This window comes from Nomascus leucogenys, chromosome 15, assembly GCF_006542625.1.
Source record: "Nomascus leucogenys isolate Asia chromosome 15, Asia_NLE_v1, whole genome shotgun sequence".
NCBI lineage: Eukaryota > Metazoa > Chordata > Mammalia > Primates > Hylobatidae > Nomascus > Nomascus leucogenys.
This window is the reverse complement of record NC_044395.1, coordinates 73,625,486-73,651,571: the sequence shown is the minus strand read 5'-3', so window position 1 is coordinate 73,651,571 and position 26,086 is coordinate 73,625,486. Positions and strand designations below refer to the sequence as shown.

At 44.4% G+C, this 26,086-nt stretch overlaps 1 protein-coding gene across 5 annotated transcripts in view; it reads right to left on the bottom strand.

The window, feature by feature from the left end:
- Positions 1 to 24,134, bottom strand: part of TEAD1 (TEA domain transcription factor 1) — a 271,344-nt gene extending 247,210 nt beyond the window's left edge. For 2 of the 5 annotated variants that reach the window (XM_030828914.1, XM_030828915.1), the window contains exon 1: positions 23,676 to 24,134. The gene's annotated coding sequence lies outside the window, so the exon portion shown is untranslated. Of the gene's footprint in view, positions 1 to 22,908; positions 23,144 to 23,675 lie in introns of those variants that run through there. The other 3 variants (XM_030828916.1, XM_003254956.4, XM_030828917.1) reach the window with 2 other exon arrangements.
- Positions 24,135 to 26,086: the final 1,952 nt, after the last annotated feature.

The following is a 26,086-nucleotide window of genomic DNA, read 5'->3' as shown; positions in this document are numbered from 1 at the left end:
CAGAGACCCATCTGCTCTGGTAGTTTAAACAATTCCTTTACCATCTCCAGACCCCACCTGCCCTCCCTCCTCCACCCCGACTTCACCGTTCCCCTAGCCTCGTCCTAACACATAATCATCCCACCAAAAAAGAGAGAGCGCGGCAAGGAAGGAGAAGGCATGGCAGGAAGCATTTCAGCCATGGCTTCACGGTAAGGCTCCTCACCTCCCGGTCCCCGCTTCATCGCTTGCACAAATCAAGGTGTGAGAGATCAAAGAGGTACCCTACTGAAAAAGCTCTGTCAACTCTACAGCATCATATGAACATGTTATTTTTTATTAGATCTGTGATGACCAGAAGAAACACACTTATAAAAGTCTAAACCCCTCAGGTACCTGTTCTGAGGGCCCTTTTTTTGAGATGGAGTTTCGTTCTGTTGCCCAGGCTGGAGTGCAGTGGCATGATCTTGGCTCACTGCAACCTTCGACTCCTGGGTTCAAGTGATTCTCCCACCTCAGTCTCCCAACTAGCTGGGATTATAGGCTCATGCCACCATGCCTGGCTAATTTTTGTATTTTTAGTAGAGACAGGGTTTCATCATGTTGGTCAGGGTGGTCTCGAACTCCAGAGCTCAAGGGATCCGCCCACCTCAGCCTCCCAAGTGCTGGGATTACAGGCGTGAGCCACCACGCCAGGCCCTCTATTCTGAGAACTTTCTACATATCCCCCTCTTTCACTGTGCCCCTCTCAATGTAAAGCACAAAGTTTCCATATTTCCACCACTTCCTAAATATACAAACCAAACTTCACCAACAAAACAGGTAAAACATGTTATATTGAGCCTCAAGTAAAAATGGCTTCAAATTTGTAGAAGATGCCAACAAACTAATATGGCATGTACATACATCTGCTAATGTACTTGTAGGGGTTTTCCTCCCCCAAAAAATCTATCCTCTATCCTCTTAAATAATTTTTACTCTGTTATCTAAAATTCTCAAGTCTCATCTAAATTTCCTCCCTGCTTATTGACACTGCCACCACACCCCCTTCTGGGCAGGCTTTTATTCTGACACCACCCCTATGGGTCCCCAACCATACTGGTCTCCGTGAGAAAGGCACTTGCTATATAATCCATTTGCTAATAAAATCCTCTGATTTTCGAAGATTCCCTGACAGAGGAAGTACTCACCTGTGCACTTTTTATTTTTCAGATTTATCACAGGGAAGCACTTGCCAAAGGCCACTGACAGCATGGTTTCCACATTGCTCAGGGATGGGCAGGGAGGGAGGGGTGGTACCACCAGGCAGGACACTCAGGTCTAATGACACACCTGGCTTGCTTTCCACGTGCTCAGCCAACCAGAACTCTTTAGTGCCCCCAGGCACGACTGGGAAAATTCCTCACCTGCCATGCTTGAACCTAGCACCACACAGCCTAAATCCACAGGGCACACCAGGCAGCAAAAAGGACTAAGTCAAGCCTCGAACTGTTCCAGTCTGAGACTGGGTGGAAGTGGGTAGCCCTTCTTGTTCCCCAGTTAGCTAGACAGTCCAGGAACCGGAATGATGTTCCCTCAAACCCAATACACGGGAGAGCACAGGGTCCAGGGCGGCTCTATCTGCCGAGGGGAGCAGCCCTGCATGGCAGACCAAGCAGAAGGCACATGTAACCAAATGGAGCTGCCTTTGCTGAACGGGTCCTCCCTAGAAGATGCAGGGCGTATTTCCCAGCAAACTAGTCGGCCAAACACCATTTGGTTTCAATTAACAGAAACCCACTCCCACTAACCTAAGGTAGGAAAAAACAGTAAGGGAATACGAGTTCATTATAAGGCCAAGGCGTCCATCAGAAGACCCCTGAATCAGAAACTGCAGCCAACCCTCACAAGAGATGGAAACCAGGAAATAGAAAACCATCAGGAAATGAGACTATTCCCTTGGTCTCTCGTCTCATCCTCAGCACAACTGTGTTTCCTTGTCTTTCTGCAAAGTGGCTTTATTCCACACTTCTCTATACCCGTGGGTCAAACATCTATTTCCCAGTTAGGGTGTCCCTGAACTACAGTGTGAGCATCAAAGACAAACTGGGATTGCTATCTCAATCCCAAAATAGGCAGGAGACAAGAGTTTAACTTAACTTGGCTCAGGTATCCCCACTTTGATCCAAGAAAAGGTGGGTGAGCTGGTCCTACTATAGAAAGTATCTACCTGTCCAACACAATTACAAAACAAAAACAAAACAAAAAACACACACACAATATAAATGACAGCCGCTGAATGAACTCCGACCTTTGTTAAATCCAGAAAGTTTTCCTAAAGTATCATCTTGTCTTCTTACCACTCTAAGGAGGCACAGCTGTACAGTCAGAGCCTCAAATAACAAGCAACTGTCTTCTTTGTAGCTTGCTTGTTGGTTGCTTGGGTTGGAGGAAAAATGCACTTTGTTGCTATCAAATAGGAATGTATTTCTGGTTCCTCCTTTTTTCTTCAGAGAAGAGTTCTTAGCAGGAATCTCACCTGAAAGGGGGCAGAAGCTGGCTAAAATATGGCAAGGTCCTGGACGGCATTAATGCAAGGGTGGGGGAGATGCAGGCACAGTAGAAACACACAACCCACAAACAGAACTCAAGCCCTCTGGGGCAGGCTCAGAAAATAACACAATCTGCCATATATAGGAAATATCTGTTCAGTGTAAAGGTTAAGTGAGGCCCCTTCCTTACAAAAGCCACTGGGTTTTTCATAAAGTAACCCCAAAGAGTCCATCAGTCTGGGTCCATTTCACCTAAGGCAACAAACATTCCTCACAGATCATGGGCTGTGCTCTGTGTGGTTGCTAATAGGATAATCTGTTACAGGAGGCTTACAAATCTATTTACATTGATTTTAATTAATGAATCAATCCCTGGCCCCGAACAACCTAGTCCAGAGACGATAAGCAATTCAAGATTCAGTCTCTAATCCCAGCCTGAAATCTACATGAAAAAGAAGTTAACTCTCAGATCAATGAAGAACGAATAAAAATAACTGGATTTGTACCTCTCTTAACATAAGGAAAAATCTCTTCCAAGTTTAGATAGTGACTATTTACATGTTAGTAAGAGTAATATATTTTCACAGTGATTTCCAAAGAAACTCACCGAAGACTAAGGAGTTTTTCTACCACCCTGAAATCTGGAGAACCACAGCCAGAAATTATGACTCTCAGTCAGGCCTCTAAAATCAAAATGAGCCCTACTTTCTCAACAGCTTGTCAGAATCTTTTAGTGAGGCCTGATGTTGAACAGAAAATTACCCAAACACAAAATACAAACGACAAGTAAGAACGAAGTGGCACTCGCCAGCCTGGCTGTGTGCTGTATTAGCCACACTTGATTAAAAAGCCAGGCAAACTTTTGCATTTGCTTTTATTTTATTCTTTACATAGGCTGAAATAGAATTTGACCTTTCTGAGCTATTGCCAGCTACGAATTGGAAACAAGCTCAATTTAAAAGGTAGCATCGATATCCAACTGCTCATCATCTCAATTTTTTTTCCATCTTCCTCAGTGTCTTTTCACAGGGTTTGTCTACCCATGCTATTTTTAGACTTCTATCAGAACTTCCAATGACTCCATATAAACCTACAGTAGGGAGGAAAAGGGTCTCATTTCAGTCCCATTTTCTCAAATCCCACAGCTAGCTAACTGTGGAGAGCTGGTTCTACACCAATTAGCGTAGAAAAAGAAGGTAAGAGTTGATAAATGAAAATGAGTCACACTCAACTGTAATTTTTCTCAGTATTGAAAAAGCCCATAAATTCACAAGTAAAGCATGAAGCAACAGTGAGTCCCAACTTCACACAGAAACACCAACCCGACTCTGCTCTGACCTGGGTACGTACACAAAGTGGGCACTGCTCATAAAGGAGAAAAATAAATATGAGTCACTGCAGACCCAACGTTGGGAGACAACTTCGAGTTTCTCCCTTACTCTCTAAAATATTTAATAAAACAGTTATAAAACTGATTCTGAAGTCAGGAAGACTGGCCTGAAACACTGCAAAAGGAAAAAAAAAAAAGGACCCTGTATATAAGGAAGTAAATTGCAAGTAAAAGCAAGAGACAGGCCAGAGCTTGGCAGGCTGGCGAGTGTGTTAGTTTGTTCTCTCATCTCTCTCTCCTCTCTTTTCCCTCCTTTCTCTCAAGTGAAGAACAAACAAAGAGTCGATACTTCAACTATACATATGGAATCCAGAGCTTTCTGCCTAGTGTCGGCTTGCATGTCCCCTAGTTTTAGGATTCACTGGAACGCTAAAGCCCCTTGAAACATTTGCCATGTGTTTGCTCGGGCACTTCCCCGGACTCAGCCTGCCGCCTCTCCTGGCTGAGTTGTGCTGGGCCGCACAGCAGAGCAGGGTGTGCCAATGCAGCCTGACATTCAGATCAAGACCACAAATTATAAACAGTTTCAGTAAATTGACTCAAGTGCCTTTGTTCCTCAGACATACATCTTCCTACCGCTTACAAAGGCAGGCAGCAGAACCTAACCACCAACGCAGCTATAGCCAGGACTGGGAAAGGAAGTTATTGAAGCCTGGATTTCCTGCCTTTGCTTGTAGCCAAGAACTATGAGGCTTGTAGTGGTTTCAGGAACTGACTCATCTCATGATTCATGGATAAGATACTGCTTTTAATATGTTTCTGACCCTAAGATTCAGGAACATCAAAACCAATCTGAACCTATGCTTCACTCTTATTTGCAAATGAATATTCACAGCAAAATAAACAGGAGGACAACGGTTACTGAAACAATGAAAACATCGTGCCAATGGCAGGAAAAGTGGAATGCAGGCATCACATGGGAAGCCGTCATCAAAGCTTAATCCATGGGCTGCGACTTAACAGTGTTTCAACTTCCCAAAAGTGGATAACAGGTGGGATAAGGTTTATTTTTAGATGTCATTCCCCTAGATGTAAAAATAGATTTAGCACAGCAATATTTTAATTCAGGCCCATCTGGGGTTGCGACTCTAAATATCCAGGATGTACAGAAGCATGTAGCTTAAGATTTAACTGTTCCAGCTGCAAACCAGAGTTCAGAGTGAGCTGACCAATGATTAATGGGTAATAAAGGACTCGCATTGGAACTCATTCTCTTAAATCATCCTCTGCTAGAAGGCTGAAATTCTGTATTTCCACCCATGTGCTGACTGGCCTTCTCTGTCCTTTACTGTGCGCATGCACACACGCACGCACACACATGCACACAGCCCAAGACTTAAAAGCGAAGTTCTTTAAAAGTACTAAGCACCAGGGGCTCGCACCTCTGGCTGCTTTCCATGATGTTCCCTGTGGATTTATTCATCACAAAGAGGTCCCCACTAGAAAAAAGTTTTAAAGCCTCCCTCACTCATGGATTGTTGGGTTCTCCCCACTCTCCCCACACAAGACATTAAGCACAGGACCAGTAGGGGTGGTTTTCAAAAGCCTTTATGGGTTTCAACACAGCCCAGTTGCACAGAAGGAAAAGGGGGAAAAGAACACAAAAAACACAGGCTGTTCTGTGGGGTGGGGGTGGAGGAAGCAGTAAGAACAGTTGACCAGGCAAGGCCAAAGTGCAGGGGCCGGCTGGCAGGCGCTGCATGGCTGGGCTCCTCCAGCAGATTTACTGACATGACGTCAGTGGCTCCAGTCCAGCTTTTTCTTTGGTAGCTTTTACCACTTGCCTCCTGAAGCCTCCACTATGTTAGGGAGCCACAGGACCATAATGAAAATTCCCTTTGTGAAACTGAGTTTACCACGGGGCACAGAGGCCTGCCTTGTGAATTAGGGGGCTCTTCCCCCTACTCTCAGTGCCCACGGAGGAAAGCGGGGGTGGGGGGGAATAAACCCCTACAATAATACTGTACTTTCCTTTAATACAGAGGAACCATTAAATTAAGCTTGTGGCTTTAAAAGGAAAAAAAAAGCCGGAGTGGTGGGTGAGGGGCATTAAACGTGTATCCAAAATTTCCCAGGCCAGGATGCTGGTTAATTTCTCAGTGGTGTGGAGAATGATGATAATTTCAGGACTATTCACTTGTGCCGTTGTGAGACTGTGTTGGCTGCACTGTGAACGCATACAGCTTTGTTTCACCAACAAAACAAAAAAGTATTACTGAAGCTAAAACTGTAGGTCTGAAAGGTCTGAACGGAAACTCTGAAGAAAGCATTAGAGCTTGTCTTTAAAATGAGCGTTGCTTTGCTTGGGGGACTGGGGCGGGGCCGGGGCGGGGCGGGGGGTGTTGGCCTAAGTGCATAGTCTATGATGCACCAACATGGGCATAAAACAATTTCCAAGAAGCAAAGACAGAAATTATAATACTAAAAATAAGTTTAATAGCAGACTTGTTAAATAAAAAACACTCATCTTAGACTTACAGGCCTACTACTGTAGGCCCACAGCACTAAAACAATAGCTATGTTATGACTAGGGGTGCAATGCATAAATCTATCTAAAACTACAAATCTTTAACTTATTTAAGCTTATAAAAATAATAGACTAGTGATAAATTCTTTAAATGACTAGGACATTAAATACATTCTATTTTAAACACTTTGGAGAAGTACAAAGCTTAATTCAATCAATATTTATTGAAACAGATGAGTACAAACGCACCCAACAACATCATCGAAATACAGCTTGCAGCCTGAATGGCTCACAGTGGTAATAAGATAAGGAATCTCTCATGTCCTGGTTATGTATACAAGGAATAGAACAAACTATCAGGCAGACATGATGAAGGCAATGACTAAAGACTGTGAAGCCTACATTAACATGAGCTTTGGCCTTCAGGAGGCAAGTCAAACCACAAACTATCCATGGTAATTCTTCAGTTTGGTCTTTTTCTTAAGGGAGGAAAGGACAAGATGACAAGCACAAGCATGAAAGTGGCAAATGAGAGCCAAAGGGGCCAGGCATGAGCAAGTGTGCAAGGAAAGCTCTTACCACGATTAGAGCTGACATGGCAGGCAGGATCCATTTCCAAAGTTGAGCAGATTATTCAACTGAAGGAGCAGGAGGAGAAAAAAAGCAGAGAACCTAGCACACACATCATAGCCTGGAAACTCCATTTCTCACTAAAAGGAACCCAAACTCTGCAGAAATGGTTCATTCCATCTCCCAGAATATATAAGAGGTTGGACAGCAAGGAAACTATAAACGACTATTAATAGGGTCACATCAAAAGGCCACAGGAGCCAACTAAAGAAATTCCCACTGGCCAAAGATGAAACAATTTGAGCATCAGTAAGAGGAGGAACTGCAATGGACTGAAACGCATTCAATAATTTAAAATCAGTGATTGCCTAATGATATGTAAACAAGAAAAAAACTATCTTTCCTTTACAAACTATACGCTACGTTAACCATATAGCTGCTAAGAGAAACCTTCTCCATAAAAGAAGGAATGGGTTGGGTGAGATGGCTCACACCTGTAATCTCAGCAATTTGGGAGGCCGAGGTGAGCAGATCGCTTGAGCCCAGGAATTTCAGACCAGCCTGGGTGATGAAACCCCGTCTCTACAAAAAACTAAAAAGCTAGCCAGACATGGTGGCGCACTGACAGTCCCAGCTATTTAGGAGACTGAAGTGAGAGGATCACCTGAGCCCGGGAAGTCAAGGCTACGGCAAGCCGAGATCGCAACACTGAACTCTAGCCTGGGTGACAGAGTGAGTGAGACCTGTCTCCAAAAAGAGAACTAGAATATCAGAGAACCACCAGTTTGCAAAAACTATGTGAAATAATAGATACAGGCAGAGATAATCAATCAATGGCACTAACATCACAGAAAAAGTGACATTGTACATTGTGTGCCTCCTGGTAGAATACTAGCTATGAAATATTTGCATCAAAAAAATAAAAAAAAAACCCTGAATTAGATGAAATGTCAACATCTAAATTCCCATTTATAGGATATACAGAGGATAAGAGAATAAAATACACAGCACCATGGAGATACAACTGCAAATTCCAGAATGAGGCAGTCTAGAAGAGAAACACAGGGGCTTTTGTAACAAATCAATTACAAGAAAGGTGGGGATGCGATTTAAAGAGTTTTAAGAAACACAGCAACCAAATATAACCTGTTGATCTGGTTTGGGACCCTCATCTGAACAAGCCAACTATGAAAAAACATTTATGAGACAATCAAGGAAATCCAAACAGTGACTAGATATTTGACATTAAGGACTTATTATTGTATTTTGTTGTTTTTTTTTTTTTTTTTGAGACGGAGTCTCACTCTGTGGCCCAGGCTGGAGTGCAGTGGCGCAATCTCGGCTCACTACAAGCTCGGCCTCCCAGGTTCACGCCATTCTCCTGCCTCAGCTTCCGGAGTAGCTGGGACTACAGGCAGCCGCCACCACGCCTGGCTAATTTTTTGTATTTTTTGGTAGAGACAGGGTTTCACTGTGTTAACCAGCATGGTCTCGATCTCCTGACCTCATGATCTGCCCACCTCGGCCTCCCAAAGTGCTGGGATTACAGGCGTGAGCCACCATGCCCGGCCAACATTAAAGAGTTATTAAAGTGCTGGTATGATCACGGTATCATAGTTGGTTGTTTTTTTAAAAATAGAGTCATATTTTTAAAATACATACTAATTTACAGATGAAATGGTATGACAACTAGGATTGCTTCCAAATAATCTGGTGGGAGAGGAGCCAGGAGTTTACAAGAATAGCCATGAGGTGATGATTGCTGCTGGGTGATAATGGGTGCACAGGGGTTCAACTGCCCTCTACTGTACTAAACTTTCCCAAAGCAAAGACATTGAAAATCTAAAATAAAAATAAGATTCTGCTCCTGACCCCCCTCTTCAAAAAGACAGACAGATGCTACGGAAGAGGTACTTGGCACTCTACTTCACAGCTGCTGGATGATGGTAGTCACAATCATAATTAGCAGCAGCAGCTAACATTTATGAGACACTTCTCTGCGAGTCAGCACTGTGCTCACCCTCACTGAACCTGCACTATAACCCATAAGGAGGGCACTTCTATGTCCATTTCAGGGGTTAGGAAACTGTGGTTCAGAAGGATAAAGAGGTTGCTCAAGGTCAAACAGATAAGTGAAGGAAACCTGTGTTATTCCACAAGTTCATAAGCATAATGAGGATGAGAATGAGTTATGGTATTCCAAAATAGTAACAAATATCAAGAGTGCTGGGAACTCTATAAGCCAACAGATTCAATCCAGCATTAAAGAGAGCAGAAGTGGTGCTTTCTGATGACCATTTTTGGTGAAATGTAGTGAACTGCAGGGTAGAGTCTCTGAGATCTTAAAGTGATAAGAGCAGAGGAGAAAGGGTGAAAAGTGGAGGCGGGAAGGGTGGATGTGTTTTCCAGGGAGGAGGGAGAGACAACAGAAAATATGAAAACAAATGGGAAATAGCCTGACAAACTAAAAATTTAAAAACAAAACAAACAAACAAACAAACAAAAAACAGAAAAACAACAAAGCAGGAAATCCAGCCAGAGAGGAAGCTGGGGCAAAGCTTAAAACTAAACCCGAAGGAGGAAGATGAAAAGGCAAATAAATGACCCCCCGTCAGACTAGCCTATGTTAGTTGGGAGGAAAACCTCAGGACTCTGAACTGAGAAACTGGAGAGTGGAGGAAGCAAGAGACTTCTCAGTGGGTTAGGGGAACCAATAGAGAGGCTGACAGTGGGTCATTCACTATATTTCATTTAAACTCCCATGTGGAGAAGTACTATTATTTTCTCCACTTTGCAGAGGAGGAAACAAGAAGCCCGGATAGAGTTAATCACTTACTCAAAATCACACAGCCAACAGGCAGAACTGGGGCTGCAACCAAGATCTGACCTCGAAGCCATGCTTTCTGGCTACCTTGCTAAATACACCAAGCACTAGTGAGAACTGCACAGTTAGGACAACACCAAAACAGCCAATAGAAGCACCTAGGAAGAATTTAAGAAATGCATGAAGACTAAGAAGGTACAAGCAAGTTGGGAAGGAGGGAAAGACATGAGCACAGAGTCCTAAAAACTGGCAATCAGTGATCACACACCTTTTAGCTGAGAGACACCAGAAACAGGTAGACAGGAGGAAAAGACTGTATCAACCAGCCCCACTGCCTCCCACCAAAAACCAACCAAGGTGTCAAAGAGGGGTATCAACATGTAAACAACCCCATTTCAAAGCCCCAGTGTCTTTTTCAGAGTCCTGATTATGAAGGGCTCTGGGCAAGCACAGTTAACTCTCTTCTGCCAGCTGCCCCATCACTGCCCATCACCTATCACAAGCTAAGCTGGTCACCCGGGTGGGAAGAGAGAAATTCACCCCATCTCAGCAGGTTCCCAAGCACTCCCATTCTCAAAAAGTGAAGTCAAGGTCATCTGCCTAAACCCTATCCCCAGCATGAGGCCATTTCCATATACAGGCCTTCAGGGTGATGGGAGGGGGGGGGGTAACTTATTCTGCCTGCCTGCCAACATAGCACATTCCAAAGCAAAACCAGATAAACTGGCAGGTCCAGTTCCAAACTTCCAAACTACAGCAGTCCCCCCTACCCACTACACCCACCTAGAGAATAGTTTGGATTAGCCTGGCCCGGAGGAGTCTTGCCCCCTCTCTCTCAACGGTGAGTATAACCAGTCACGGGGGTGAGGGGTACTGGTCCCCACAATCCTGGAGGACTGCAACCACAGGGGAGAGGTGATTGGGGTAGGATAAGTAACCTCTGAAAGGCTCAACTGAGACACACCCAGCTTTCCAAGACCTTAGCCATATGTTTATAAGAGGGAGTAAAATGGGCCACCAAGAAAACACAAGTATTGTGTCCTCATTTTTCTGGGCAAATACACTAAATGAGAAGCCTACCTTTGTTTCAATGTCACAATCTATCTTAACTCCCTTCAAATGCCACAAGAAAACCTGATAGGTGACTTGATGTGCAGTCCTTTGTTAGCCTGACAGCTGTGGAGTCACACAGATAAAGAACTGGTTTTAAAGTGTAGCTGTGTGATGTTGGGTAAGGCACTAAACTTCTCTGAGCTTCACCTTCTTCAACTACAATTGCAACTCTTCATGGGCTTAAGACAGAACCTGGCCTGTCAGCCTTCCCTTCCTATCCAAGAAGCCCAGGAATTAGCACAACTAAAAGTGAACTCAGCAGTACTGCTCCTCCTCCACAAACCCTGTCTTTGAGGGTTATGGATGGTATGATAAGATAACAGTTCTCCAGGACCTTTCTGCCTAAGGGCTCACACATTTTCTCTTTAATCAAAAGCGCAGCACAAAAAACAGCTAGAGGGGCAAGAGGCAGTACAGCATCATCTTCCCAGAAAGATAACCAAAGATTTTCAAGTGACTTACCTAAGGTCACAGGAAGAGCCACAGCAGAGGATTCCCAACCAGGACTTCCTTCCACACCAGCTAGAAGTGGAGAGACCAAGACCCAGCACTTGGAGGACCCTCAAATGCCTTCTCCCAGTGAACCACCCCAACAAGGTAACAGTTCTCCAGCAGAGTTCTCAACAGCAAAGTCTAGACGCCATTGTTTTGGTCAGAGCTGAAACACTGGACTGAACACCTCCACTCTCGCCCGAAGCTGCTGCCTAAGGCACATCACAAAATAACTAAACAGTGGTGTCAAAAGAACCACCAGGAACTGGGCAGTGTCATTCCAATTACTTTTGGTTTTAGGCAAAGTTCTAAAAGTACTAAAATTTCTTTTAAAATTTCTAAAATTCCACTCAATGTTCTCTGGCTTATCTATTTAGGTGCATCATAGGACATCATTACACAGTCTCCCTCAGAACAAAGGTAAGTGAGTTTGAAACCTAAGAATGTCAAGAGTGCCAAGACCACAGGTTCTAAAATATAATCTGAAATACCCCAATTTCATACAGTACAAACCAACCTTTCAGAATACCACTGAAAAAAAACTTCTTTCTAAATTAAACTTTGTTGGTCTAAAAGGAAATGAACCAATGCTGAATCATTCCTATGAATGATGAGAATTATTTTTAAAAAAATACTTATGAGGGCATCCACAGAAAAGAACAAGGTTTGTAACAATTTGGTTGAAATAGCACAGATCTGAAGGGAAAGTTGTTTCCTGAAATTCCCCTCTATTGTAGCTCTGGCCTCAGAAATGGCCTGGGACAATCCTTCAAAAGTGATACACCAAGACACCACAAAGCCTTCCTGCCCAGGATTGTCTCTCCATTCTAGAAAAGTCTAGTCTGCCAGTTTCCCTGACAATTTCCTATTAGTACCATAAGCATATAATTTATCATCCAAACTGGGACATTTTGATAGTAAAGGAGGGTTCTTTAAGGATTATGCCAAGACAAGCAACATAAACCAGGACTATACCAGGCAAACAGGTACTTAGCCATGGGGAACCATAAAGAGCAGCCCTGTAGAAAATACAAATGGGCAAAACTGCCACAAACAGTAACCAGGAGGAAGGCAGCCAGGATCTGGTGGACAGACACAGGAACAAGGAAGACCAAGTTAAAATTAAGAAAAAAGCTAGGTAGAGCAGAGCCTGAAACTTGAGGTACACATTAACCTGATTCTAGGTCCGTTTTTTCCCATTCTTAAGTCAATCTGCAAATCAGATTCAATGACTGCTTTGTGGCCTCCCATGCCTTCCAGGTGTCTCCTCTTCATGATCTCCCACTTTATCCTTTATGACTTAGTTCCTGGATTGTTTAAAAGTATAATCTATAAGGATGGGTTAACATGGTAAACATTTATCATTAGGGAGCACATCATTCCACATTACTGAAACTGATTCTAAAGTAAAAAGTTTCATTTTAAATACTACTACTGTTTATCTTTGAAAGGAACGATATGTTTTTTCCTGGCTCCTCTCTAAAACCAACTGGTAGAAACTCTTCTTATTAGGTCTGATTATCAGTTTTTAATCACTCGATCACCGAAAAACAGGACAGCCAGAGTGCTGGGGATACCATGGGGGGCATGACAAGATGCTGTTCTGTGTGGTGACTAGATCCAGCGTTTTATTTCTTTATGAGATATGATTCACATACCATAAAGTTCACCCTTTTAAAGTATGTAATTCAGTACTTTTAGTAGACTCCCAGGGTTGTGAGTAAGTGCTTTTAAATATATTTTTCTCCCCTCATCCACTGTCAGCCTGCCTGAATCTAAGTCTCTCTCCTCAACCAGACTACTCTCCTCCCTCAATAATTCTTAATTTTAATTTTTTTAAAGACTGGGAAACCAGATTAATTAGCACACACGTCTATACACTGCTTAAGAGACAACAGCAAAAGATGTCAATAAAATGCAGGTGGTCCCTGGCCCAGGCTCATACAAAGCAATCTTAACTGCTCAGACCAGTCACCGGGAGTGGCCCAGATCTAAAAACACAAGGACATTGACACACCCAGAAGTGTAGCTGGGAATGTGAGCAGAGCAGGACCAGCTTAAGGCAGCTGACTTTGAAAACACAAGGTTCTATCACCAGCTTCCAGAAGGAACTCAGCTCATCTACCCAGGAAGTACCTGGAGTTAGGCAATGGAATTCACAAACATCCTCTTAAACATGCAAATACACTGGCTAAAGAGATGGGCAACCATTCATTCACATGAGTGTGAATTATTATTTGAGTGACATTTAAGGCCCAGAGGAAGCGAGTCTTAGGAGAGGGGCAAAGATTTATCTCTGGAGCTTGGAGTACTGGGAGAAACGAATGGCCTAGGTTTTAACAGCAGCCACACCTACAGCTCTAGCCTACCAAGCCAGCACTTACCTAATCTAAACTTTACTCCAACTCTTCCAAGTAGATAACATCATCCCCATTTTCCAGATGGGGAAACTGCGGGCACAGAGAAGCTAAGCAGCCAGCCCAAAGTAGGTATTAAGAAGTGCAATGAAGGCAGCAAAAGTACCTTTCTTCTCTACACCTGAAGCTGGATGCCCTCTGCACCCCAGGGGGGATTATGCAGTGGTTTTACAAGAAGGCCCGAGACCCTAAGCATTGTTTCGCTATGAAAAGATGAGTTTCATTCAACCACTTACAAAAGAACTTTTACAACCCAACCCCAATGTTAGGAGTGTGGCTTTCAAGCAAGAAGCTAAGGAAAAGGTTTTCTTTTAGACAGATGAAGTTGCACCATGCTAACCAGTTTTTGAAGCATTTCCATTTAATTCATACTGGGTAAGGAATGACCTCAAATATTATGTATTTACTGATGGATTTCCTCCACTTTATGAATAAGGGAAGTGTGGTTCAAAGCGATTAATGGTCAAGAGCTTTATGGGCTTGCCTCAGCCTCTCCTAGATTTCTATCTGTTTGCCTGAGACCAGGAATCCGGCTCAGATTCTAAGTAAATGCCTCAGCCTTGGGTGTTCCTCAAGGGTCACTGTCCAGGGTGACTTGGCAGAAAATCCTTAAAGATCTGCTATGCAACATAACATTTGAAGTTGCTATTTACTGAGCATTTACCATACCATGTGACTGGTATACAGTGGGCGCAATTGAAATTTATAGATGGGGACACCAAGGCTTGCAGAGAACAAGTAATTTGTGCAAGACCACACTAGCAAGTAGCTGAGCCAAGGTGTGTCCAACTCCAAATCTGTGATTTTGAACCCACATTATCCTGTCTTTTTCCAAACCAAAATCAGGAAACAGCCCACTGTTCATGTCAATCAGTTCCCCCCTCCTACTCCTTTCAATTAATTCCTCACAGCCAAGTTTCAAATCTGTAGTAGCCCATTACTGGCAACAAACCGTATCGATACGTGAGGGTTAAGTTCATTACTCAGGAGTATATTTCACAAGGTTTGTTTATTTTCTAACAACCTACTCCCAACTCACCCCCAAAATGGCATCTGGAAAAAATCCCCCTGTTCCTTCAAAGCCCAACTCCAACATCACTTCCTCCGCAAAGCCCTCCTCAGTTCCTACCACAGGGCAACACAGCTCTTGGGATGTATCATGAGGGCTTACCCCAGTGAGTGTGTTTCCCCTTTATCCTGATGTTACATAAGGAAATCCATGCTCCTAAAAAATATAAACGTGTAAAAAACCCCACTTGCTCAAAGCAACCCTCAAGGCAACACCCATCGATAATGTATAACCTTCCAGATCCTTAGGACTAGAGATGCAAACGTGTTGTTTCAACATTTCACTAACCCTAAGACACCACTGCCGGTAAGATGCAGCAGGATTTTATTTCAGGCGTACTAGTGTGAAACAAATGATGTCACAATGCTTATCACTTAGAAATATTATTTTATACATATCGAAACTTTTTACTCTCTATCAATCTTGTGCCTACATAAAAAGGAAAATACAAGCTAAATAAATTGGGTAACATAAGCTAAAGTAACTTCTCAGAGTGATCAGTGCACATACACTATCACCCTCTGTAAGAACAAGGGTATTCTTATGAATGCTCACTACTGACTCTGGGATTTTCTTCCTCTCCACTGCATTCACTCCACAGGCTTTGGTGAGCATATGCAACATCAAGGGTCATTACCACCACCTGGCCAGCCATGATTGTCAAACACATCCCAATTTCAAAAATGTTCAAGCATGTTAAAAATGTGTACCTTGGAACTCACAAAATACCATACACACAACTTTCCCACTGGATTGCCATGACCTCTGTACATGCCTGTTTTCCTTGCTAATCTGTAAACTCTGCCAGGCAGGGGAGTTTTACTGATCGCTGTTCATTAGCCACCTTTTCCTAATTACTAAATCCCTAGCACACAGTAGCACCCATAAATGTTTAAATGCTCAGTGGCAAGTAGTAGCTCCATGAAAACCAGGAGCATCTGGATTTCAAAGTGCCCAAGGTGAAGAGAAGAGACAAGGAAGGAAAGAATGAAAAGCATGGTGGTTTATCCACAGTTCATCTCCAGAAAGCTGTCAGGATTACCCTTCCTATCCCCTCATTTTCCAACACCAGGCATACCACCCAAGGACCTCTAGGAGCATCAGGAGCATCTCTGCTACTCAGAAAGCAAAACCTCTACAAGCAGCCAGACAGAACTCCATTCTCAAGCCCCTCACCAGTAACCGTGACACACACCTCTACAATCACATCTGGAAACAACTGCTACACTCCCAAGAGGTAACAAATGAATGCCGAGCACAGAGAAGGTGGTTCTGGTTCATTTTATTGCTTCCCCTGGATGGAAAGGTGAGACCTTAGTTTTGTGCAGGCTTATCTTTAAAACCAATGAAGAACATCTTAGTGAATTCCATAAAGATTCAGCCTATGTTCCTAGGTACACTGCCTCACAAATATAGAGGGAAGAAAATCACATTCAGACTTAGAAGTGGCCAAATTTAACCTGATTCTATCTGCAGATAAAAATCAGAATATCTAGATCAATGGTTCCCAGCCAGGAGCGGATGTTATGATGGGGCCTTTCAGAAATACAGACACACTGCACCTACCACAACCCTCCTAAGCCTCCACACGTGGTGCCCAGGCTGTAAAAGCTCCATGGAGGCTGCAGTGCACATGCTAAGGTGGGAACCACTGATGCGGCAGGAGCTTCCTGGAGCAGGAACAGAAAGAGGCTGACCTGGGTTTCAGTCAGAACCATCCTGAGTTAGCCATGTAAATGGATCCATGTGTCCTGAATGACAAACCCAAAAGGCAAAATGTGAGAAAAGGAGCAGGGCCTGCAAAGGTGAGTGAGAACATGCAGGCAGCGGGAGACAGGAGCGGGGCAGACAGCCTCGCCCTAGCTTCTCCCATGCCTGACACATATCAGAGACAACAAGTATATGGTGAATGAGGGTCACACGGGTGATGAGCACATGGTCATGCACACCATCAGACTTCCACTGAGCCACCTACTAAGTGCAGATTCCCTAAGCTGGCTCCAGCTGAGGCAAGAGTTCCCCTACCGATTCATCAGTAGGGGAGATTTTAGTTTTGCTTCAGCTTCACTGGACACTTGAGTGGTGTTCTGGAAGCATTTTCCACTTTCACAATTTCTAAGCATGAAGGAAGCTGCTTCTTGCCTCCAAATTACAAATGGCACATTCCCTGATTTCAAATTATACAAATGGTAATAATTTTTGCATTTTACGGCTAAGGTAAAATTTAAAGGTGAAAGGAAATTAGGGAGGTATTCTGAATGCATAACAAAACTAGAAACCTTTCACCAAAACTTAAAAACAGTATCAAACTTACTCCTTCAATATTTAAAGCAAAAGCAACTTTGAATTAAGAGAATTTCTTGGCTCGGACAATATGAAATGCTATTAAGTATCTGTTTTCTGTTTTTTTCTCAATGACAATACATGACAAGGTCTTCTAAGTGCCCAGGATTTCAAGACGGGGCTGATGGTTCCTTCAGCTAATGGAGCTCTAACTCTAACCAGCATTGTCTCTCAAAGGCTTTGAGATGAAAAGGCAGCCAGGCAGAAAGGACTGAAAGAGATTCCACCAAAGGAAGCATCCGCTCACAATGGTTTCAGAATCAGTTAGCCCCCAAGACACCCCCAGCCACAGTAATGGGTGATCTGAAAATGAAGCATATCAAAATGCTATTGATAAGCTAAATTACCAGACAGCTTATCTGAGGCCCACATCCGCCATATGGTGCCCCAAGTTCTGCCGCCTGTTGCTGCCATAACAATAGGCACGCCTACCCAGAAAGCACCATCGGACAGAAACCCAGCAGCGGCGGCATGTGGGGTGGCTACTGTGTTTACATTTTATTTTGTGCCATTAGCTTTGTTCCTCTCCCATCCCAGTAGGGATTTGAAACACACACACTTAATGTCACAAATCCCTGTTACCTGCAGAATGCATGCATGCACACTGCATGTGAGCACGTGTACAGGGATAGATCAGGTGAACAGAGAGAAAACCAGATGTCAACTTCAGAAATGGAGCTGCCTGGTGGGGGAGGGCGAGCCAGGCAGGCTCCCAGCTAGAGCTGCAAGCAGACAATGCGCTTTTCTCAACAGGCTCGGGCGGGCGGGCCTTGGGGAGTGGCTATTTAAAACACTTGGCTCCTTTTATTTCACCACCACGGAAGTGAATTCGGTTCTTAAGTGCCAGAGCAAATGAAGTCATTTGGTTACCGCGGGCTCTCTGCATTTCAGCAGAAAGAGGCTGGATGAAAGTCGGAAGGCCCATCTAAGTTGTTCTTTCTTACAATTAAAATTGATTCCCGGAGGATTCGGCGCTTGGGCTTCATTTAATTTTTTTTCTTTGAAAAGCTATTAAAGTCAGAGAAAAATTAAGGGATACAGACACTGGGATGAACGCTGTCAAAGATGACTCCCTTCACAAAATGCCATCAAGTCACAGAGTAAAGAAGGAGCAGATAAAGCAATTACCTTCTAAAGGCTTGGTTGGTATAAAAGATTAACAATTATTTCTGTCAAATAAATTCATATCAATTTTGTATTTCTGCTCTCTTAAAAGACTTTCCCATTTTTGCAGATGGTAATAAAATATTCATTTATTTAGTTTACTATCTATTAGAAAAACACTGGTTTTCAAAGAGAACTCAGCAGTGTGTAGCATCAGGTTATACAAAAATGCTTGGATACAGAGCAAAGCAAAAAAAACAGTCTCTTTCTTAATATTCAGATCTATTGAACTATTACAGAAAGGCACTCATTTCATTCCCCTAGATTTACTCACACCTAAGCAGACAACATTCTTGGATGAACTTTTCAAATTTTCTTAAACATTCCAAGTTTTAAAAAAAAAAATCCCCTTTCAAGTTAAATTGAGATTGCACTTGAACACCATCCAAGAGCAGAGCTGAACTGAATTATGATAATTAGAAAGCTGTGCCTATTAAAAAAAAAAGCAGCACAGTTGATGCATTTTTTTAAAAAAGTTCATGCCAGAGAATATAAGTTCAATATGTTCTCACATAATTAACGTTTCCCACCATTAGCAGCAGTTTTTCAGTTTATGTATCAGTAAGAACAACAGTGTTGTATATTCCCAGTCAAGAGTGTTTCAGTCACTTTACACATACATCTAAACCTGTCAGATGCCTAAAAGCAACCAGAATTTCCCACTAGAGATGATGGATGCTTAATTTGTTCATCAATAAGCCAGCTTTTTCTTTTAAACCCATTTTCCAGGGTCTCATGCCTGCAAATTAAAACTGCTAATGAAATCCTAGGACAGAGCCTTCAAAACAAATGTGAATCACGAAAAAGGATAGAAAGCATTGCATTAGGATAGTAAAGATCAGGTTTAAACAAGGCGGGGTGGGTGTAGCGCGTGCAACACACCCTTCCCTTGGCCTGCCACAAAGGTAGAAAAAAAGATAGCTTTTTATGAGGACCTTCCCCCTACTCCCCACCACCACCACCACCACTACCATTATCCAATCAAGAAGAGGAAACTAGTGAGTTTCACAGTGAGCCAAGACTCCCGGACTATTGGAAACTATTTTTTGAGAATCCTCTCAACTATGCAAAAAGTCAGTGGACCAAAGGAGAATTTAAAAGCTAAGAGTAACCTACACTTGTGAGAAACATCATCCTGAAAACCCACCCACCAGGGCATCCCATTTTTACTTTGACTAAAATAAAACACATATTTCAAAGCCACCCTATTCTGTACCACTACAAAACTGGAATGTATTTGAAAAAATGGTCAAATTTCAATTCCAAATTCAAATATGGACCACGAAGCTCATAATGAGAATCTTACAGATTGAGGACACTCAAGAGTTCACAGCTTTGAAACAAAAAATAAAAGCCCACAGAAAAACACTCCAAGTATTTAGATCCAAATATACTAGCACTCCACAAACTATCCCAAGAAGAGGGAAGCCCCAGAACTTCCCTGATTTCAGAGGTACACAGTAATTGCAACACAACAAAGTCTAAATAAGGTGTCTGTCAAAAAGCTCAACCCTGAAACACGAAGTGCGTAGGATGGACTTGAATTACCTGATTTTATCACTTTTATGAATATGAAAGAATAAAATATATCACTGATGTGGTTGAAACACAACTCCAGATGCAACTTAAATATTAATACAAGGTAATCTATGCCTTATTATAAAATAAGAAAAAGCACCATGCAGCTATAAAAGATTGTGCCAGCCATCAATCAGTCCCCAAGCAGCCCAGCAGCAGCACAGCCTAGGTTTGTCAAAGGGGAATAAGCTTACAATATATTTTTCTGGCTGAGTTCAAAAGTTGGACATTGGTAGTTTGCAGTTCCAGTCACTGAAATCCAAAGGGGCAGCTGTAATGCTCGCATTTAACAACAAGGTTGGCTTGCTTTTTCTTGCAGTTCTACAGAGAAATATGGACACTTGTTTTGGCCACATTCTTCAGTCTTTGGAGAAAACAGACCCTAAAGTTTTACCACTAAACAGATTCGACCTCTAAACACAGCTTTCATATTTATTTATTTATTTATTTTCCCTTTCACAATCTCTCTACTGGGTACAAGTGCCTAAAATGGAGCTTAAAAGTGTTATCCACCTACTGTCTGTATGTGAATATGGTCATTTTTAAGTCCACCAGATCATAGTTATTTGCACCAACCCTGAGTGATAGCACACCACAATTTTCATTTGCAGGCAGCACAATTACACTCACAATTAACACATAATACATGAGGTTAGAGAGAAAAGTAATCCCACAAATGCCCAGGCTCTTGTATGACCACCACGTATGAGAGATCAATCCATTTCTGAAGCAACCAACCTTAAAATATTGCTAATGTCACAGCTCATTTCCTCAAAAGTCTATTTAACATTTGGGATCTACATGCTTTAAACTGTTTGTATTATATACTTTTCTGCTGAAAATGTAACGACAAATATGATCTAAACACCGATGATAAAAGTATATTCTTCCCAAACGTTCCCGTTAAGAAATGCCCTCATAATTGCTGCTCTGTATTCTAAGAACCAACAAAACACAAAATTGTTTATAAATTGCTGAGGCTCAAGCAGGGAAAAACACTCCAACATTTTTTTTCCTTATGACTTATTTGTTCCTTTTTCTAAATAAAAGGGGACTCCAGTCTCCCAAGTGAGTATATCAATATATAATTCCTGCTGTATAAAGTAAGTGGGGGGAGAGAGGAAATGGGAAAGGGAGGAGGAAGCCGACTCCCCCCCAGGCTGCCCTCCCAAACCCGCCCTTATGTGTAATTAGTTTGCTGCTGGGGCTTGGGCACACATTGTACCGCAAGGCAAGGAAAAGCCTCTCAGTGAGAAATTCCTATCAGTCTGGCTCAAACTAAATTGGGATGTCCTCCCCCTTTAAATTAAATTTAATTAAGTATATGTCATGGTGAGTCCTGGTTTGTTTTTGGGAAAAGAAAAGAAAAAAACCCTCTAACCCTCCAATAATCTCTCTCAGGCATGTTCCCCGGAGTTCATTACTTTATAAAGGATCACACAGAGGAGGAATTTACACAAAGATTCTTTCCTATAATTTTCTTTACCCATATTGTCAAGGCAAAGTGTCATACTGGTTTTGTTTCAAGCTTGTTTTTAAAAAAAAAAGTTCTAATATTCCCCTAAAACTGCAGATCAAATAATATTTACCATTAAAGTAAAAATAAAATAGTCTACCTTGGCACTTTGATACCACCAGCAAGAACCCGTAATGGATATAGCTTATCATCAGTTCATTTTTTATACCAACAATAAATAAAAGAATTGTTAATTGTTTAAAACCTGAAACCTGATAGTTCAACACAGAGTTGCACATACAAAGAAACACTAAACAAAAATATCTGTGACCATTTATGGAAACAGTGAGATTAGAAAAATAAGCCTTTCCCCAAAAATTCAACAATTCAAAACCTCACTACTGACAAAGGTTCAACGAATCCATTTGTCTTTCCTGAGTCACTTTGTATTTAGTTCTATTTCCTTCTAAAGAGAAAAAGATTCCTAAAGAAGTTGGGATTTAAGTCTGGTCCTTGTAAGCATTCAGATATGCTTGGACCCGAAGACCCTGCTGTTTACAGAAGGGGGGCACAAACCCAACAGTGAAAGGGTGAAGCACAGGGCGTAGCCTGAAGACTGTTCCCCAATCTGTGCCTCAGAGAAGCCCCTATCCGTAGGAGACCAGCAAGATTCACGGCAGGCTGCAGAGAAAGGAGCCCACTCCCGGCTGTGACTACACAGTGGATCACATCTCCCTGAAGGGAGGGATGTGCCTACTCAGGTAACCACTGCAGGCACCCAGCGCACCCCAAGCCATCAGACCACCTGAACTTCCAAAAACAATCAAGGTGGAAAGCGGGGAGAAAGAAATCTGTGGTTGTTGTGAACTGATAACGTTCTGCTCCTTTGCAATACGTGTAGTGTTTTTAGTATTTCTTTTTACTATTTTGAAATGTGGCAGGCTTAACAGACCTTTCTGTCCCAAGACCTGGGCTCCTTCCAAGGCACTGCTTTTAAACATGGCCTTTTTACATTCCCTGCTCCTGGAACATCATCTGTCTCTAAGTTTCCAGGGCTCACTGAGGTCAATTTTCATTTCTGCAAATCACAGGAAGCCACTTGCTTCTAAGAAGTTAACAAGCCTCCTGAGAAACGCTGGTGGCTGCTATTTCATTGTTTCATAAATATTTTTATATAGTGACACTATCCAACTTTAAATAAATCTTTTAAAAAAGGCAATTTAAAAGCAAAGAAAATTTTGATCTGGATTTCATTTATTTTCATGAGAGGGGAGGTGTGAGCCCTCATTGTTTTCGACTCATTAAAAATATTGCTTTGATTTTTTTTAAAATACAAACGTTATTTTTTAAAAAAGAAGAAAAGTCACAGAAGTTGAACTTTCTTTAAAGCGGGACTCTGGACTTTTGAAAACAAGTGTTGCTGTTACGAACAAAGACTAGAAGTGTACCCAGATTTTCTCCCCCCCCCCGGGGACCATTTCTCTTCCAATAAACAAATCCCCCAGTATTTCCTACCGAAAGGGAAGGGAAGTTTTCCAGGGAGAGTCTCCTCCTGGGTTTGGTGGTAACTGCGACTCAGTCTTTTTTGGACACAATGTTTCTGCTGACTCCTGAAAATTTTCCACTTGAATGTGCAATGAAGCGGCGGCGGCGGCGGCAACAGTCCTGGAGAAGCGGCAAAGACGACCGTGCCCTTTTTCATCTTTGAGAAGAAGGAGCGAACCCCCCCCGCCAGCGGCACAAGTCGGCGCAGACCCGGGCCGGCCTCAGGGGTACCCGGCGCCGGGGGACAGCGGCGAAAGCAGGGGGGTCCGGACCGGCTCCGGGCTCCCAGGCGGCGCCGGCAGCGGCTCTGCCCGCCCGCACTCGCTCCGAACTTCTGGCTCCCCAGCGCACCCCGTGCAAGGCGCCCGAGGGTGTGTGCGTGTGTGTGCGTGTGTGCGCGTGCAGGCGGCGGGAGAGGGGGCGCGAGGGGGGCGCGGCGCGGCCGGCCGGGCGCCTCCAGGGCCGCCGCCGGGGGCCGCCTGTTGCCGCGCGGGCTCCCAGCGCGCGGCCCAACTTGGCGTCCTGGCAAGTCGCGCGGCGGCGCCCGGCCGCTCACCTCGGAGGGGGCGCGGGGAGGCGGGTGTGGGGGCCCGGCCGCGGCCCTCCGCGTGCCCGCCCGCCGTCGCACACAAAGCAGAGTCCGCAAAGAAAGAGCGGCCCGCGAGGGACGCGCCGCCGGCCCCCCGCCGCCCCGTGCGCCCCCCGCACCCCAGCATCCGCCCCGCTCGCCAACTTACCTCGGCCCAGGGAGCCGCCGCAGCGCCCGGCGAGTCCGAGGCAAACTTCGGCGCCGCTTCCCCCGCCCTCTGCTCGGTGCCCGGCTCCCTCCCCGGCTCCCGGGCCCGGCCACCCCACCCCTGCCTAGCACCGCTCCTGCCCCGGGGCCGGCTGGCGCGCTGGGCTGCTGCCCGCGCTCCGGGCAAAGGTGGAGGGGTGGGGGGGCGTCACTGCATGGCCTGTCCCTGGACGCGGCCGCCCCGGGCCCGGGCCCCGCCGCGCGGAATGGCCCGCAGGGTGGAAGCGAGTCTGCAAAGTGCTTGGTGGGCGCCCGCGGCGGGCGGCGGGGCCGCGGCGGCGGCAGCAGAGGCTCGGCTCGGCTCGGGCGGCGCGGCGCGGCGCGAGCGATGCTAAGAATGTTCGGAATGAGGACAGGAATGAAATGAACGCCAGGACCGAACTCGCTCCGGAGGGGTGGGGCCTCGGTGACGTCATGCGGCCTGCCGCCCGGGGCTGGAGGCGGGGCCTGCCGCCGCCGGTGACGTCATGGGGAATCGGGGCGGACCGGCGCGGCCGCTTTGCCGTTGGGGCGCGGGCTCTCGGCAGCTGGGCGGAGTCTCGCGCCCACGGGGGAGCGTGGCTCGCGCGGGAGCCGCCCTCCGTCTCCCGGCGCGGGCTCCGGGCTTTGTCCCGAGCCGGGGCGGGGCGGGGCGGACGGGAGCTGCGCGGCTTGGAAGTCCCTGCGCTCGCGCGAAGAACTCTGGAAGCCTGGGTTCCTTCCAGGGGGCAGGCGCCGATCCCGGAGTTGCGCGCGGCGCGTCTGCCGTGCCTCAGTTTCCCTATTCCGGGATGCGGAAGCGCGGGTGGCTGCGTTGAGTGCTCCCAGACTCGCGGAAGTCTGCAAGTGTGGGGAACAGAAGTTTCCTTTCTGGTGATTCAGATTGTTGCTCTCGAGCGCAGTGGACGCCGTCTCCGGGCCAGATTCCCAGCCGGCCATTTCTTCTCTTCCTTTCACTTTTATAAAAGTTCACAGCTCTCACTCAAGTCGAAATCTGTCTTACTGTTGGGAAAGGAAAACCTTTAGCCTAGCAAAGAAGGATAATTACAGAGTTCGTAATAAACCTGCCCTGCTAGCAAGGTCTTCTCCAAGTCAGTTAAAAAACTAAGTTCACTCATCTCTGCCGGTTGTACTTTTCAAAGGTAACTTCCTAAACTTTAAAATGCTGCCCTTTCTTTCTTGAGAAACTTCATTTCATTAATAAAGGAATCATTTTAACCCTGCCATTGGAGGTAGTGACGCAAAAGTGACAGACCCAGTCGGTAAATCAGAAAACGGGTAAAATCGACCCACTGGGGACAGAACCATCTAAAGTTTCGGGTGATTGTTACAATTATTTAACAAGCTGCAAAGCAGTTCCCGCACAGTGGACCTCATTCCTTCTAGGCACTTGGCTCTCTTTTCCAGCTGAGGCCTCAGGCCTCAGGATTAAATAACAGAACATATTTTGTGCCCGAGGAATCCCTATATCCCTATATATGGGTAACTGAGGAGACTAGACTGTGACTTACTGCAACACATTTTTACAAAACATAACTTTTACTAATACATTGTTTTCCTTTTTCTTTTTTTCTTTATTTTTATCATTAATTTTATTTTATTTTTGGAGACAGGATCTTGCTCTGTCACCTAGACTAGAATGCAATGGTGCGATCTGGGGTCACTGCAGCCTCGACTCCCTGGAATCAAGCCATCCTCCCTTCTCAGCCTCCCAAGTAGCTGGAACTACAGGCACACACCACCACGTCTAGCTAATTTTTAAAATTTTTTTGTAGAGACGCAGTTTCACCATGCTGCCCGGGCTGGTCTCAGACGCCCGGGCTCAAGCTGTCCTCCTGCCTTGGCTTCCTGAAGTGCTGAGATTACAAAAGTGAGCCACTGCACCCGGTCTTATTAATACATTTTTAATTTCAACTCTTGAAGTAATCGGAGTAACAGGCAGTTGTAAAAAATAATAATAAATCGTTTGTTCACTTTGCCCAGTTCTCCCCACTGGTAATGTCTTCCAAAACTCTAATACAGTATCACAATTGGGATATTGACATTGATACGATCCACGCATCTTATTCAGATTTCCCCAGTCTTACTTGTACGTATTCGTACGTGCCTGTATTTAGGTCTATGCAATTTTCTGACTTGTGTAGGTACCACCACAGTCAAGTACAAGTGCATTTTATTTCTAATTCATAGGCAATGATAAGGTAATACAGTGAGGTTCACCATAATGAACCCAACCACCTTGGCACTGGTTTTTGGAAATGTGTTAGAAAACACATAATTAATTTGGCATTAAAACTGCTAGGCATATCTCTCCAAATGTCATCTTCTAAAAGCACCAGATAAATTTCGATGGCAGTGCCAACCAGTTAGTAG